Here is a 6,000-nt window from a genome sequence, read left to right as displayed (position 1 = left end):
CATTATTAAGTGGCTGAATCTGGATTTAAACTCAGGACCTCCTGACTCCAGGACTGGTGCTCTATCCACTGTGCCCTCTAGCTGCCCCCTATAGGTTTACTTTTAACCAAAACTTTAGATCCTGTTTTCATATTATTAGAAAGAAACCCTCCTTCCCTGGTATTAGAGAATTCTGGTTTATCTACTTTGAACTCTCTGAATTTAGACAGGGGATAATGACTGGCTGGGCAATTCATTTTCCCTCAGTCGTATATAACAAGGTTCAAAGCCCAATTCTGTAGAATCACCTTAATTTCACCAACATAGAGTCAATTAAACCTCCCAATAATTATATTCCCCAGGCTGCTAAATTAGAGTGAGGCAGAATGTGTCCATAATATCCAGGGGGAATCGTCATTCCTAATCCAGTATTATAAATTTCGATATGTTGGGGGTCAATCCACAGATCTTCCAACATATAGAAATCATAGCTTGGTGGTTCCATGATAGAACATCTGAATACAGGGAACGAAAATCTGTCATTTTATTGTCCAAGTTAGCAGTGGCTTGTGGTTGAATTGACAGATTTGGGGTCATCATTCTAGACAAAGGAGTTCTCCCCCTAGTGGCCTGCTGTTTACCTTTTGCAATGCCTCAGATAAATTATCTTTCCAATTACTATAAGAATTGTTCCCTAACTTTTTCAATTAACCCTCTAATCCATTCATTCTTTCAATCAATCCTGCAGTTTGTGGTTAATAAGAGATGCAATATATCCATTCTATATTATGCTGATGTATTGCTTTACCTTTGAAATGTGATCCATTATCACTTTGCATTTGCAAAGGAAGGCCATGATATAAAGTTATGATATCAAAGGTTCTGCAAGTATTACATGGGGTGGCCTGTTTGCATGGGCAAGCTATCAAAACTCCTAAATAGATGACTACACAAGTACCTATGTATTGGCCCCCTTACTAAGAGGGAGAGACCCAAAATAATCAATTTGCCAAATTTGAGCTGGCATTGTCCCTCTTCCCAGCTTTCCTGCAGTGGTCCTAGGGACCTGTTTTTCTTTAAATAACTGACATAATTCACACTTATCTGTTGTCTTGTTAGGGAGATGGGCAATGAGACTCCTCTATTTGGTGCCCACCTATGTGTAGCTTGGGGGCCTAAATGTCCAGCTGGGATGTGACTCCGTCATGACTTCATCATCACTAATTTGAATGGAATCTTCTTGTGCATTAGCAATTTTGGCAAGGCTGTCCACATGTGCATTGTACTCATGTTCCTTGGTGTTCACCGAGACATGGAAGACTGAAACATTAGAGTTTTGTACAATATTGCATCTATCTATCCACATTTGTTTTCCCCTGATTTCCTTTCCATGAATTTCCCAAGTTTTGGAATGCCAAATTGGCATCAAGTACTGAGGCCATTAGCTATGGCCCAGGAATCTGTAAAGATGTGACAGTGTCCCCACCTTCTCCTGTTTTGGTACTTGATATGTAGCCACCAGTTCTGCCCACTGACTGCTGCTTCCCTTGCCTGGACTTCCTAAAGTAACCATTGGATTTTATGCTAAGGTCTTCCAATGCCTAATTTGTCCTAAATATTTAGCAGAGCCATATATGAACCAAATGTGTTTCTTCTGTACAGGACTCAAAGCATCAAATCCTTGATTCCATTTGATTAGTGATATGGCCTTTGGTGAGGGAACGGTCAATGGAGACTGCACTGAGGTTCATTCAGATGCTTTTTCATGCAGGGTAGAGATGCCAGATTTTCCTGGTTTAGCTCTGTTCTAAATGTACCATGTCCATTTAATTATACTGAACTCTTGTGCATGTCCTATCTTATGAGAGGCCAGAGTCCCCATTATCCAGCACATAATAGGTGTTTGGGGCCTTAATATAACTTCATGATTTAAAGTGAGCTATTCAGTTTCTACTAATGCCCAATATGCATCCAGCAATGGTTGTTCAACAGGAGTATAGTTTTCTACTGTTGAAGGGAATTTCTTAGACCAGAATCCTAATGGCACATTTTTTTCCCTGTTGTTTTTGCCATTTGCTCCAGTTAGTATATCCATCCTGAGTAGATACCTGTACTTCCATAGTACTGTTCTGTATTGACCATAAATCCAAAGCAGTTTGGATGGCAGTCTTGGCCTCCTCAAAGGCTTTATTCTCTTCTTCTCTCCAGGAAAATTCATAATTTTTTCCTAGTGACCTTGTATACGGGTCTCAAAATTTGACCTAAATGTGAAATATGAGCCCTCCAGTACCCAAACAATCCAATGAATCATTGGGCTTTCTTTTTGATGGAAGGTATAACAAAATCCAAAATCTTTTGCTTTGCCTTAGGTAAAATTTGTTCCATGGGATACCTAGAAATTTTACAGATTGTGAAGATCCCCTTATCTTATTAGGATTTATTTCCCAACATTTCATTTTCATATGTTTTAGCAATTTCTGTTCTCTACATCCTTTTGTTCTGTTCCCTGTATCACAATATCATCAATATAATGTGTTAAATTGAATATTTATAAACTTCAATTCACCCAAATGTTCTGCCACTACTCTGCCACACATATTGGGACTATGCCAATATCCCTGTGGCAACCTAGTAAAAATATATTGCTGCCCCTGCCAAGTGAATGCCAACTGATCCCATTGTGGGGGGCTAATGGGGATGGTAAAGAATGCCTTAGCTAAATCTCTGACTGCATACCCCTGAGCCACATAGGGCTGTATCTTTTCTATCAGGGTGATAGTGTCTGGGACAAAAACAAATAAAAGTGGAGTGATTTTGATTGCCTATGGTCCACTATCATTCTCCAGGTGCCATCAGATTTCTTAACTGGCCACACTGAGTTATTCCATTCTGTGGTAGTGAAAATAAAAACTCCTGCTTCTACATTCTATTAAATAGTAGGAATGATTTCCTCTTGCCCCCCTGGTATTCTGTATTGTTTCAGGGTAATAACTATAGATGGTTGGGGTAAGGTAACAGGGAGTATATGAACTTTACCTACTAGTACTGCTTTCACATCAAATTTCCTAACTGCAAACTGGTATTTTTCCTTCAGGCAAAGTAATGTCATCCCCTGCAATATATATAGAGAGACCAATTATATACTCAGGACTAGGAGCAATGACTACAGAATATTGTCTTTTAGGCATTTGTTCAATCTTCATTACCAATCTCACCTGTTTGTTAGGCATTTCTTTTCTACCAAACCAGTCATAGTAATAGGGATTCCTTTCTTAATTTTTATGGGGTTCCAAATATGATATATATGATATACATATGATATATATGATATACATATGATATATATATGTGTATATATACACACACACACATATATATATATGTATATATATCTCACAGAGGCCTCTGCCCCAGTGACAATCAAAGTCCTAATTGGGGTGGTTGAGCCATTCTTCCAATATATAACAAGTCTAATATGAGATCTATAATCATATCTCCTTACTTCTTAGATTTGCACTGAGGCTTGGCCAGCATCCTAGTCTCCCTTGAAATGTTCCAAAGATGGGTATAGAGAAGGGGAACCAAAAGTTACCTTTACTTCTCTGTTTTTAGCTATCTCCTCCACCTTGTTCCTTATACATTGCATGTAGCTCCTGCATAGGCACCCCATCAATTTTGTCCTTGCTTACCCCAGCCTTTAAACAAACAGTAAATGGATCTCTCCCAGACATCGTCTTATCATTACTATTGCCATTTCTGGAGTCACTTTTTGTTTGCAGGCTGTTTCTATTCAAATCAGACTGTCTATCCACAGTTTTCCATTCTCTCAGAACTGAAACAGCTCAAAGGAAACATGATGTATATAAGTTTATATAGGTATATAGAGTATCCACTCCAGGTGTTCACATGGACTATTTGTGATAGAGCCTTCAGAGCACATATTGGTCTTATCAGTCACAGTCAGACACGCTTTAATTCGTCTCAAACATACTGCTGTCATTTTGGTCTTCTTTGATAACAGAGGACAAGAACCAACCTCATCCTCAGAGTACTTTTTCTCATGATCTTTACGTGCTTCAGCATCTAAAGTAGTTTCATCCTCAATATCATCCCAAATGTCTCCATTCTCCAAGTCTGGGCCTCAGTTAGCCATGGCCAAAGCAGTAACTGCAAGTACTTTTTTTTTTTTTAAATTATCCTTCCCTTTTGTCTTCCTATATTTAAACTGTCCCATTTTAGTGGTGGCTTTTTTCAGCTACCTGATCTCCTAAAATAAAATTCTGACATTGTAGCATAGACAATTTACTTTGAAATTCAGTTAATTCTTTCCCCAAATTCACCTTTTCTTCCACAGCCTTATCACTCTGGTCCTGCATTTTATGATAGATGGGGTTTTTTTTAGGTTTTTGCAAGGCAAATGGGGTTAAGTAGCTTGCCCAAGGCCACACAGCTAGGTAATTATTAAGTGTCTGAGACCGGATTTGAACCCAGGTACTCCTGACTCCAAGGCCGGTGCTTTATCCACTACGCCACCTAGCCGCCCCCTATGATAGACTTTTAATAGTGCCCACCTGCTTCGACAAACTCTTGCCATTTCCTTCCCTTTTTCTATCCAAAAATGTTTTTCAACCAAATTGTCAATTATAAAGTTTCAGTCATCTTAATCCTACAATCCCAATCTTTGCAAGCATCAGGAAGGAAACAAATATTTATTAATTACTAATTATGTATCAGCCATTATGCCAAATGCTTTAAAAAATCTCATTTGAACTCTGCAACAAGATGGGTACTGTTATTATCACCCCCATTTTATTTATTTCTTTTTTTATTTTTAATTTGTGGATAAAATAAACATTTCTACGTCATAATCAAATTTTTAAGAATGATTGTACATGAAACTGTAAATCTATTATTCACAATTGAGGTAGGCAATGATTATAGGATATCCCCAGGGTCATGTAGTTGCTAAGTATCTAAGGTAGATCTTGAACTCAGGTCTTTCTGAGGCCAGGCCCAGGGCTCTACCCACTGTACCCCTAGCTGTCCCTGAGGTATAAGTGGCAGAAGGAAGGCATATTACAATTACAGACTTAAAGTGGAAGAGAACCATTGATTCAGAGATAGAAGGAAACTTAGAGGTTCTCTCTTCTAATTTTCTCAGTTTGCAGTTAAGGAAGTTCAGAGATTAAATGACTGAAAGTCATGCAGTCTTGTAAGTAGAAGATTTAGTATTTGAATTCAGAATCTCTTGCCTTCAGTAGGAGAAGAACTGGAGTGGATACTCTATATACCTATATAAAACTATATACATCATGTTTCCTTTGAGCTGTTTCAGTTCTGAGAGAATGGGAAACTGTGGATAGACAGTCTGATTTGAATAGAAACAGCCTGCAAACAAAAAGTGACTCCAGAAATGGCAATAGTAATGATAAGATGATGTCTGGGAGAGATCCATTAGGGAAAAGTTAGCTTAGGAGGGGCTGAAAATTTGATTTTGTAGCCAAAAGGAAGGATGGATTTGACAGAGAATTGGAATTCACTTGACTTGGTCCAAACTACTCTTATGAGAATGGCAGATATTGAAAATTACTAATAAAGTTATGTCACATACTAGCAACTTTCAGGTCCTGTAAATCTTTATCATTGGATCACCCTTGTCACCTGCCTTCTCTGTACTGACCCCTCCCCCCCATGCTTGTGAATGTCCCTTGGATCTGTTTTGACACAATTAGGTCCTCTTTGCTTTGCAGCAATTCTTTATTTTTCTCTATTTTGACTTTATTTGCTCCCTGATGTGGCTGGCTTTTGGAAGCCTTTCCCATCACCAAACCTTTTATGTCATCCCTAATTATTTCCTCTCCTGACAGATGGCTTTGCTTTCTACATATCTGAGAAAGTCCAGTCTTCCATTATGAGTTCATCCATCTCCCCATCTCTTTACTTCAAAACTTATCTTCATTTTTATTTATCCTCTCCTCATGTCTTTCCCATTCAACTAGAAGTTCCTTGAGGGCAGGGATA

This window comes from Macrotis lagotis, chromosome 7 (assembly GCF_037893015.1).
Source record: "Macrotis lagotis isolate mMagLag1 chromosome 7, bilby.v1.9.chrom.fasta, whole genome shotgun sequence".
Lineage (NCBI taxonomy): Eukaryota > Metazoa > Chordata > Mammalia > Peramelemorphia > Peramelidae > Macrotis > Macrotis lagotis.
Note: the sequence above shows the minus strand (reverse complement) of the source record.